This window comes from Mustela nigripes, chromosome X, assembly GCF_022355385.1.
Source record: "Mustela nigripes isolate SB6536 chromosome X, MUSNIG.SB6536, whole genome shotgun sequence".
Classification (NCBI taxonomy): Eukaryota; Metazoa; Chordata; class Mammalia; order Carnivora; family Mustelidae; genus Mustela; species Mustela nigripes.
This window is the reverse complement of record NC_081575.1, coordinates 49,517,184-49,529,998: the sequence shown is the minus strand read 5'-3', so window position 1 is coordinate 49,529,998 and position 12,815 is coordinate 49,517,184.

Genomic DNA, 12,815 nt, shown 5'->3' with positions numbered 1-12,815 from the left:
CCCTGGGGATAAAAATATATGTTTATAAAAAATTAAAAAATTAAAAAAAAACAAAAATAAAGTAAAAAAAAAGTTAAAAAAGTAATAAAAGATTATAATCATGTTTCATAAGAGAGAAATATGAGGTTAAAACATTAAAACACCATGAATGTTCCTCAAAATGTTGAAAATAGAAGTGCCCTATGACCCAGCAATTGCACTACTGGGTATTTACCCTAAAGATACAAACGTAGTGATCCAAACGGGCACGTGCACCCAAATGTTTATAGCAGCAATGTCCACAATAGCTAAACTATGGAAAGAAACTATATGTCCATCAACAGATGAATGGATCAAGAAGATGTGGTATATATACACAATGGAATACTATGCAGCCATCAAAAGAAATGAAATCTTGCCATTGAGACAACATGGATGGAACTAGAGTGTATCATGCTTAGCAAAATAAGTTAAGCAGAGAAAGACAACTATCATATGATCTCCCTGATATGAGGAAGTGGTGATGCAACATGTTGGCTTAAGTGGGTAGGAGAAGAATCAATGAGACAAGATGGGATTAGGAGGGAGTCAAACCATAAGTGACTCTTAATCTCACAAAACAAACTGAGGGTTGCTGGGGGGAGGGGTGTTGGGAGAAGGGGGGTAGGGTTATGGACATTGGAGAGGGTATATGCTTTGGTGAGTGCTGTGAAGTGTGTAAACCTGGCGATTCACAGACCTGTCCCCCTGGGGATAAAAACTATATGTTTATAAAAAATTAAAAAAATTTAAAAAAAGAAAAAAAAAACTATTAAAACACATCTGAAAAAACTCATCAGAAATATAAGTTCATTCTTTATGATCACTTCATCTGCTCCTGGACCTTACGGCAAGGTCACTGTTGTTGTTGTCATGGGAATCTGGGTCATGGGGAACAAAACTCAAGCTCATTTTATAACAGTATAAGAAACAATTTTTCCTCTGCAGAAAATTATTATTTTCTCTAAATGCTCACAACTGCAGGACTAGTGGTAAAGTTCTAAAGAGGAAATAATCTTTAAAAGATGAAGACTCAGAAGATACCTCTTTCAAAAAGGAAAAGCATAGCAATCTATGGTCTGTTGAGAAGCTTAATTTTTATTAATGCCAATGAAGATTCTTATGAAAGCAGTATCAATCTGGAAAACAATATTATCTTCCTTTTGGGTTGTTTTGATCAAAATTGGGTAAAGGTTAAAGGACATTTGGAATAAACTTTACTTATTTAAAATTAGCTGCAATCTGACATTCTTGTTGTAGTCATAGCACTGGACATTTCACAGTTTGACCTAATCAGGTTAAGTCAGTGTAAGTCACAAAACACACAATCCCTGAAAGCAAAAAAAACAACACTTTATCTTATCTTGCTCTTCTAAATTAGGCCTATAGCTGGATTGCTTTCTAAAGTGCTCAGGCATGTAATAAACTGCAGCAACATTCAATGTGTCTGATGATATCATAGGTCTACACATTCATTTTTCACACCCCTTTACCACTTTTGTTGGATGCCCTGTAAGTATTTTCCTTGCACTAAATTGGTTACTAAAATTAAAAAAAATCCTGTATCTATGAAAATATGTGTACACGCTCACATTCCTTATATTCTGTATTTCATTATATCAAAAGATCTGCTAAAGTCAATTTCTTCTTTACCTGCCTATCACCGGCTGGATTAAGGCTTTATAATTGATGACAGCCCTTGCAAAGCATAGAGCACACACTGACTGCTACTCTCACTTCAGTTCTTTTAGACTGAAGCTGGAATATGGATTTTGATGTTCCTTTTTTTTTTTTTTGAACTATGAAGGAAATGTACTTTAAAATGTTTTGCTTTAAAATGTGACTGTTATTATCCTTATTGTACAAATATATGTGGCATTACTGTCATATTTAAGTTTTCAATCCCTAACACACACTCCTTATTTGGAAACTTTATTTTTTAAGAGCTTTCCATATCATCCTGAAGTTTGTGTTACATAAGCTTAATGGACTCAGCTTTGTGATGGAAAGAATCCACGAGGTGAATAGCAGAAGTAAGCTCATGAGCTTTGAAGGGCTTATTTTGCCAGACTGCAGCTCCAGCTTACTGTTAGGGGTCACACTAGTCTTCATGCACTGATTATATACCATAAAGCTCTGATAATATTCACTGCAGAATGAAAATGTCTTTTGCCGCTCCCCCCCTTTCTTTTTGCATAAATACAGTAGTTGAGTTTTAACTAAGGTGATGTTTGAATTAAACTGACAAATCCAAATGCCTGAAATTTAGGATTACATTTATGGATTTCATCTACAGTATATCAGCAACAAAATATCAGTGATAGTAAGTCACAGTGAGGAGAACTGTGAGATCATGTTATTGTTGTGTTATCTAGCACAGGTCAGAAGAACAGGACTGATGCGGATGGTGAGACTTAAATTCACTACTTAAATATTCCTCCAAACTGGAGATTTACTCTGGCACATGGGAGGAAGAAAGTATATCTTTAAAAGGAATGTGTGTGTGTGTGTATGTGTGTGTGTGTTTCCCAAAGAAAGAAAAAGGGAAAAAAGCTAGTGAGCAGATTGAACCAGAATCCATTTTAGCAAAAGAATATGTCTGTGCTTTGAGGGCACAAATGCCAAAACCTTTATTTAGTTAGGAGAAAGATTAATTAAATGTCCTCTCTTTTCTTTTTTTTTTCTTTAGAAAAAATAAGCTATTCCATTTTTGACTCATTTAAATATGCTTACTCCTTTCATGGTTTTTAAGTATTTCTGCTTCCCTCATGTCTCTGAATGCCCTCAACAGACAGTTTAACCCCAAACCATTTCAAATGTCTACATACATGTTTGTATTTATGTATATTCCAAAAAGATGCTCTTGAGAATATAAACTGTGCAAATGAACTTTGAATCATTTTTCCAAAATGGTATTTAAAATATTTTCTTACTTTGAAGGATCACATTCGCTTAGTGAAATAAATTGCAAAAATGTATCCAGAAAACAACTCTCAATTAGACACTATACCATAATTTGCTATAGGCATATTCATGGCAGGCTTCAAATGAAGAGCTCTGTAAACTTACTGTGTGGATAGGTTGAGTTCTGCACTGCAACACTGAATCAGGAAGGACATTCCTATGGGAATAACCTGACTGTATATAATAATGTACCTACTGGCAATATAGATTTGGGGATATGGGGAAAGAAAGCAATTATGGCAGAGATCATATTTCACCTTATTCTTATTGGAACTATGAAAATTATATTGGAAACAAAGTTGAAAAATCCTAGATCAGTGATTCTGTGGGAATTTTGACCCTTTGCTAGAATGGTGGTGAAATAGTGAGCATTCCATTGGAGTGGGTTGCACTCCTTGGCATCACACCTTCTTGATACTACTTCCTTTTTCTTTTTTCTCTTCTCTTCCTCCCCATCCTCCCCACCCCCACAAAAAAAACTGAAATAAAAGAAACTGGAGTCGTTTCAGTGAGAAAACATTACATTGTAGATAATACTGATAGGGAAATTATTCAGTTTCATTTTCCCAACTTAAATGTTCTTGACTCACCATATTGTAAAGGGAGCAAAACAAAACCAAGTAGAACAAAGCAAACCCCAGAAGACAATTTCATTTTAATTAATGTCTTATTTTGAAAAGGAGAGCCTATTGTATAAAGCACTGAAGAGGGAGAAAATTTAGTAAACACAATAAAACATGAATCTGAAAAAAATCATGGGATGGTTGGGAAAGGGGGAAAATTAAATGGTTACAGAAAAGATAAATTCAATAAGAAAAAGAAGAAGAGAACTAGGAAAAGGAAAAGAAGACAAAAATATCAAAATATATTTATTTCTTTGGCTGAAAGAGGGGTAAATTACACTCTTGCATCAAAACACTTAGTGCTTAGTATTATAACTTCCACTAAACACAAAAAGTAAATTATGCACATTGTTTTTTCAGGATAAAGAATGAAAAGAAACAGAGACTGACAATTTGTTAACAATTAAATCACAAATCATATTCTTGTGGATGGAGAATACCACTAGGCCTAACCTCTTAAAATATAGCATTTTGTTATTTTTAAAATATGACACATTTACTTTATGCTTAGAAATCATGCACGTGTTTGGCACACTGAAACACCCATCCTTCTGTTCATTAGAAGAAAATGAAAACTTGAAACTATAAGTCAGATGTGAAGCCATTCTTATATGTATTTTCATTAAAGTAAAAATTACACAGCAGTGTAGAGAATATTATAGATTCTAGAATATGACAAACTTGATCAAATTTGCAAAATGGATGGAAAGGCTATGCAATAGTACAGAAGTTCCACATTTCTTTCATCTCAAGTAAATAATACAAAGCAACAACAAAATATTTGTCCATCAATAAATACATAAACAAGAAGAGGTTACATTCATAGGCATAACCTTAGATAACAAAGCACATTCTTCTATATGATTCTTATAGCCATCTTGTGAGGTTTGCAGGACAGGTCATATTTTCTCTTTTCTAGAGACAAAGAAACTAAAGCTCAGAGAGCTGGAGTGACTTGCCCAAGATTAAAGTATGGAAAGTTGCAACTGAAATTCTAGTCTCTAGATCCAAGTTTAATGCTTTTCTGTCAACTATACTGCTCCTAAAATTATGGGAATCACAATTAGTTAGGTCAAATTGAGTGTGGTTATCTTTAAATCTAAGCTGCAGATTTAGAGCAGAATTTAGATAATACATCAATGCTTCATGAATTTTAGTTTTCTAAATGCATCATCTACCAGACATTTTATCCTTAATCACTCATAGCTCCTAGCAATATTCTGGAACAGGTATACAATGGATGTTCAATAAATACTTATTTGGTTCATTACTACACAAAAGGTTTATAATTAATAATCAATCTACTAAGAAACTGTATTTCCATTTACCTTTTGATTTAACAGAAACCCTCTACAATTAAGGAATATGTGATATTAAAACCACCTGTAAAATACATCAATTTTATTCACTCTTTTTTCACATAGATGAACTATAAACACTTTTCTTCTTTTAAATTCAGAAAGCTGGAGGAGGGGCAAGATGGCAGAGAAATAGGAGACCCTGTTTCAATTGGTCCCTTAAAGTGAGCTAATTATCTACCAGAACACTCTGAACACCCATGAAATCAGCCTGGGATGTAGGATTATACACTTCTGGATCTCTACAGGGACAGAAGACTCCAGTGGAAAGGTAAAGCAGAGTGGGAATGATTACACAGATATTGGAGGATAAACAGAAGGGGGAGGGAGCCACCAGAAGCGACACTTTGGAAAATAATACCCCGATACAAGAGTGCCAATGACTGGGGACCAGCATTAACTTGGAGTTTGGTTAAAAGCACTCAAAAAGAACAAAATATCTTAAGGGGCAACTGGTGGAATTGGATGGTCATGGGCCTAAGCCCATGGACCCAGGATGAAACTGCCAGTGACCACCCATGCCAGAGAGAGTGTGGATGAACCCCCAGGGTTGCACACCTTGCATCACAGCTTGTCTGGACACACTCCCACCCCCACATGAGAGATGCTGGTGAAGGCGCTGACCTGTGCTCCTTAGGATTTTTGCACACTGTGCATACAGGTTCTGACTCACGCCCTGCCAGTGTCTGAAAAAGTTCCATCCTGGAGCTAGCTGGCAGTCTCTAGGACTGGCTGAGGGTCTGGACTCTCCCAGCGAGGGTGGAAAGAAACCCAGTGCGATATCCCCTGGTGGCAACTTGAGGTCTGGACCCTAACAGTACCGACAAAAGCAGCCACTGGAAGCGGGCTCCCTGGACCAATATCACTCGTGGCTTTGGCACAAGGGTGCAGGCCTCAGGTGACTCCTGAGGTGGTGTCTGGGGACGTGCTCTGCCTGTGGGAGGTTGTGTGGCAAAACGGAGTTTGCAGAAAGGGAGTCTGTGTTCTGGACCATCCAGAGGGAGGCAGACTGAGGTTTCACTCTGAGACAGAGGTCTGGGCACAATTTGCTTTCCACTAAACCTCTGAAAACCCACAAAAAGCTGCCAAAGAACTAAAACCTCCAGAGAACAAAAGCACAAATAACCAGTTTCCACAGAGCCCATCCCCATGATAAGGAGCAGAAGGACTCAACCCAAGCAAGACTGACTGAAAAACAATGTGGCAGCCCCTCCACGCCCAGAAAATCAGCCAAAAGAATGAGAGGACATGAGTCCCCATAAAACTGTATTAAATACCCAGTATGAGGGGAAAAACATACTAAGTTCTTGGTATTGCCCTAGAACCTATATACTTCATAGATACAACTTTTTTTTTTTAATTTTTCTCACTATTCTTGTTCTGTTTAATATTATTAACTTACTTACCATTACAACTAGAGGTTTCATACAACATATTCCATAATAACCTTTTAACTTGAACTTTTTTCATCATATACCTGTGTTTTTCTTTTGCTTTTCTATTTTTTAAATATACATATAGATATAAGTTTCAAGGTAATCCTCTTTCCTTACTCAATACTATCCCTACATATAAACCAGTTTTAATCTCCCTTCATCTCTGGAAAGTTGAATCCTTTAACAACAATATCAAGATACACCTAGGTAGAATAAAAATAACCTTCCTCTCTCACATTGAAGATTTAAAACCACTTACCCATCTTTTTCTTCTGTCAGTGCTTCTGTGTAATTGTTCTTGTTCTGGTATTATATAAATCTTATTCTTGGGGTTCATTTTGGCTGGGTCCTTTTTTTATCTTGTCATTTACTTTTGCTGGTCTTTTTGTTTGTCTGCTTTTTTGTTGTTGTTGTTTACATTATAAATCTTACTTTGGGAGCCCATTCTGGCAAGGTCTTCTCCCCCCCCCCCCCCGTCTCTCTTGCTCTCTCTCTTTTTCTTTTATTTATCTTTCTGATGGTAACCTCAATTGCTCAGAAGAGTTACAAGGTGCACCTTGCCTGGATTGTGATTGATATCTCCAGGTACACATCCCCTCAATCATTTCTCACCGAAATGACTAGAAGAAGGAACACGAACAGAAGAAAAATTCAGAGAATGTGCCCTCTCCCACAGAATTGTTGGATATAGACATAAACAGTATGTTGGAAAGGGAACTCAGGGTTACAATTATCCAGGAAAAACTAAGTTGGAGAAAACCATTTATGACAACATAGAATCTGTAAGGGCAGAAATGAAAGCCACCTGGGAAGAAGTTAAAAGGGCTATCAATGAGATCCAATCAAATTTTAATTCTCTAACAGCTAGGGTAGTCCAGGCAGAAGATAGAATTAGTGATCTAGAGGACAAACTGATAGAGAAAAAATATCAGAAAAAGGCCTGGAACAAACAGCTTAGAAGCCATGAAAACAGAATTAGGGAAATAAATGAAGCCATGAAATATTCCAGGGTCAGAATTAATAGAATCCCTGAGAGGGAGGAGAAAGAAAGAAGATGAAAAGGTATAGCTGAAAAAATTCTCCATGAAAATATTCCCAATTTGGGGAATGGAATCAGGGTTCCTGTCCTGAGGCATAAAGAACACCCCCCAAGATCAATGAATCTAGAAAGACCTCAAGACATTTGATTATGAAACAGATGAATCATAATTTTAACAGGAACCTTGAGAGAACCTGGGGGAAGAGATTCCTTACATACAGAAGAAGGCCCATAAAAATAATGTCAGACCTGTCCACAGAAAACTGGAAAGTCAGAAAGGGCTGCAAGACATATTCAGGGCACTAAATGAGAAGAACATGCAGCCAAGAATACTTTATCCAGCAAGGCTGACATTCAAAATAAATGGAGAGATAGAGAACTACCAAGACCTGCAAAATTTTAAAGAGTATGTGACCACCAAGATGGCACTATAAGAAATATTAAGGGGGGTTCTATAAAAGAAGAAAGAAATGAAGAGTGTCATAGAACATAAATTTACAGAGACAATCTATATGAACAAGGACCTCACAGGAAACGTGATGTTAATAAAAACATATCTTTAAATAGTAACTCTTAATGTGAATGGCCTAAATGCTTCCATAAAATGGGGCAGGGTTACAGATTGGATAAAATGACAGGATCTGTCCATGGTCTACAAGAGACCATTTGGAACCTAAAGACACATCCAGATTGAAAGTGAAGGGATGGAGAAGTATCTTCCATGCCAATGTGCCTCAGAAAAAAAAAAAAAAAACTGGCATAGTGATTCTAATTTCAGATAGATTAGATTTTAAACTAAAGACTGTAGTCAGAGATAAAGGACACTACATCATTCTTAAAGGGTCTATCCACCAAGAAGACCTAACAATTGTAAACATTTATGCCCCCAATATGGGAACAACTAATTATATAAGACAACTGTTAAGATAAAGCCTCATATTGATATTGATAGTAAGGAATCTTAACAAGCCACTCTCAGTCCAAGTAAAAAAATAAAATCAATAAAGAAACAAGAGTGTTTAATGACACAGTGGACCATAAGGACCTCATAGATACAAACAGAACATTGTACCCTAAAACAACAGAATACTCATTCTTCTCAAGGACACATGCAGCTTTCTCCAGAATAGAACACATACTGGGTCACAAATCAGGGCTCAACTGATACCAAAAGGCTGAGATTATTCCTTGCATATTCTCACACAACAATGCTTTGAAACAGGAACTCAACCACAAGAAAAATATTGGAAGGAATTCAAACACTTGGAAGCTAAAGACACCCTGCTTAAGAATGGTTGGATCAACCATGAAATCAAAGAAGAACTTAAACAATTTATGGAGACCAATGAGAAAGAAGACACTTCAGTCCACAACCTATTGGATACAGCAAAGATGGTCCTAAGGGGGAAAGACATAGCTATCCAAGCCTTCCTCAAAAAAATGGAAAATACAGAATACACAAGCTCCCTTTACTCATTAAAGAACTGGAGTATCAACAGCAAATTAAGCCAACCCCACACACAAGAAGAGGAATTATCATGATTAAAGCAGAGATCAAGGAGATAGAAACTAGAGATACAGTAGAACACATCAATGAAATTAGAAGCTGGTTTTTTGAAAGGATTAATAATATTGATAAACCATTGGTCAAACCAATCCAAAAGAAAAGAGAGAGGACCTAAATTAATAAAATTATGAATGATAAAGGAGAGATCACGACTAACACCAAGGAAATAGAAACAATCATCAGAAATTATCAACAGTTATATGCCAATAAGTTAAGCAACATAGAAGAAATGGATATATTCCTGGAAACCTATAAACTTCCAAGACTGAATCAGGAAGAAATTGACAGCCTGAATTGACCAATATCTTCTAACGAGATTGAAACAGTGACCAACAACCTCCCAAAACACAAGAGCCCAGGACCTGACAGATTCCCTGGATAATTCTAACAAACATTCAAAGGATAAATAGTACCATTCTCCTGAAGCTGTTTCAAAAAATATAAACAGAAGGAAATTTTTCAGACTCTTTTTATGATGCCAGCATTACCCTGATCCCCAAACCAGGAAAGACCCAACCAAAAAGGAGAATTTCAGACCAATATCCCTGATGAATATGGATGCCAAGATTTTCAACAAGATCCTAACTAAGGGGACCAACAACATTAAAAAAGATTATCCACCATAACCAGGTGGGATTTATCCAGGGGATGCAAGTGTGATTCAACATTCACAAATCATTGTGATAGAACAAATCAGTAAGAGAAGAGAGAAGAACCACGTGGTCCACTCAATTGATGCAGAAAAAGCATTTGACAAGATACAGCATCTGTTCCTGATTAAAATCCTTCAAAGTATAGGGATAGAGGGATCATTCCTCACTTTTGCAAAATCTGTCTAGGAAAAACCCAGAGTGAATATCATCCTCAATGGGAAAAGCTGACAACCTTCTCTTTGAGTTCAGGAACACAACAATGACGCCTACTCTCACCACTCTTGTTTAACATAGTACTAGAAGTCCTAGCAGCAGCAATAAGACAACAAAAACAAATAATATTTGTTCAATTTGGTAAAGAAGAAGTCAAACTCTCTCTCTTCACAGATGCCATGATACTTTGTATGGAAAACCCAAAAGACTCCACCACAAAACTACTAGAACTCATACAGAAATTCAGAAATGTTGCAGGATACAAAGTCAATGTACAGAAATCAGTTGCTTTCTTATACACTGAAAATAAAAATATAGAAATGGAAATTAGAGAATTGATTCCATTTACTATAGCACCAAGAACCATAAGAGACCTGGGAATAAACCTAACCAAAGAGGTAAAGGATCTGTACTTGAGGAACTACAGAACACTCATGGAAGAAATTGAAGAAGACACAAAGATGGAAGAGCATTCCATGCTCATGGATCAGAAGAATAAATATTGTTAAAATGTCTGTACTGCCTAGAGCAATCTATAGTTTCAATGCCATCCCAATCAAAGTTCCACCGGCATTTTTCAAAGAACTGGAACAAACAATCCTCAAATTTCTGTGGAACCTTAAAAGACCCCAATTTGCTAAGGAAATGTTGAAAAAGAAAAACAAAAGTGGGGCATCGTGTTGCCTCATTTCAAGCTTTACTACAAAACTGTGATCAAGAATACAGCAGTGTACTGGCACAAAAAAAAAAGACACATAGACCAGTGGAACAGAGTAAAGAGCCTAGATATAGATCCTTAACTCTATGGTCAAATAATCTTTGACAAAGCAGGAAAAAATACACAGTGGAAAAAAGACAGTCTCTTCAGTAAATGATGTGGCAAAATTGGACAGCTTCATATAGAATAATTAAACTTGAAAATTCGCTTAGACCATACAGAAAGATAAACTAAAAATGGATCAAAGACCTTAACGTGATGCAGGAATCTATCAAAATCCAAGAGGAGAACATAGGCAGTATTCTCTTTGACATCGGCCACAACAACTACTTTCAGGACATGTCTCCAAAGGCATGGGAAATACAAGTGAAACTGAACTTTTGGGACTTCATCAAGATTGAAGGTTTCTGAACAGCAAAGGAAACAGTCAACAAAACAAAGAGGCAATCCATGGGATGGGAGAAGATATTCGCAACTGACACTACAGAAAATAGGCTGATAACCAAGATCTATAAAGAACTCCTCAAACTCAACACATTGAAAACAGATAATTACTTCAAAAAATGGGCAGAAGACATGTACAGACACTTCTCCAAGGAAAACATGCAAACGGATGACAGACACATGAAAAACTGTTCATCATCATTAGCCATCAGGGAGATTCAAATTCAAACCAAATTGAGATATCACCTTACACCAGACAGAATGGCCAAAATCAAGAAAGCAGTAAATGACATGTGTGGGAGAAGATATGAAGAAAGAGCAACCGTCTTACACTGTTGGTGGGAAAGCAAGCTGATACAGCCACTTTGGAAAACAGTGTGGAGATTACTTAAGAAATTAAATATAGAGCTACCCTATGACCCTGCAAATGCACTACTGGGTATTTACCCCAAAGATACAGATGTGGTAAAAAGAAGGGCCATCAGTATGCCAATGTTCATAGCAGCAATGGCCACAGTCCCCAAACTGTGGAAAGAGCCAAGATACCCTTCAACAGTTGAATGGATAAAGAAGATATGGTCCACTCCACAATGGAGTATTATGCCTCCATCAGAGAGGATCAATACCCATCTTTTGTAACAACGTAGATGGTGCTGGAAGAGATTATGCTGAGTGAGATAAGTCAATCAGAGAGTGTCAAGTATCACATGGTTTCACTTACTTGTGGATCATAACGAATAACACAGAGGACATTCAGAGATGGAGAGGAGAAATGGGTTGGGGGAAATTGGAGGGGGAGACAAATCATGAGAGACTGTAGACTCTGAAAAAGAAACTGAGTTTTTCTGAGGGGTGGAAGGTAGGGTTTTGGGTGAGTCTGATGGTGGTATTATGGAGGGCATATATTGCATGGAGCATTGGGTGTGTTGCATAAACTATGAATTTTTGGAACACTGAAAAGAAATAAAATAAAATAAAATGAAAAAAAATAAGTAAATGAAAAATAAATTCAGCAAGCTATCCTTATATTGAAGGATATAGTTATAAGTAACTCCAGATATTATCTCAAAACCTCTTAGTTACTTTTTGTTCATAAAATGCAAACATTAAAAATTATGTCTGGAAATATATATCACTATGACAAGTGTCTGCAGAAATTGGATTAGGAAGAAAGGTTTGAAGTTCGTGTTTTTGTGTGGGCGTATTCACATTTTTCTAATACAAAAAAGCAGATCAAACAAATTTAGGTTTTTTCTTTTTTTTTTAAGTAAGAGCACTTATAAATGCAATTATTTTCGTGAAATGTATGATTAACCAAATTCAAGTCATTTAATCTGTAGCAAAATCTTATTTTGAAGTAAGCAATATCAAAATGGAAATGCCAAATGGTTGTTCTCATATTCATGGTTATTAAATGAAATAGAAGCCAAAAAGAAGTTTGGAAACTGTAGGGAATCCCATATCAATTGTGCCTTCTAAGATGTTATAGACAGAGGACAAATGTCAAAAAATCTTGTCCATTTCTAGCACTTCTGCTAAAAACAAAACAAAAAAAAATGCAAAAATCTCCTAGAAATTGATGTGAGAATTAATTCTGAAATGTTGTATCAAAGTTGTGGCAACTCTTTGTCATTTTTTTTAATATATTTTTTGATTTAAATTTTTTTAAATTTTTTATAAACATATAATATGTTTTTATCCCCAGGGGTACAGGTCTGTGAATTGCCCAGTTTAAACACTTCACAGCACTCACCAAAGCACATACCCTCTCCAATGTCCATA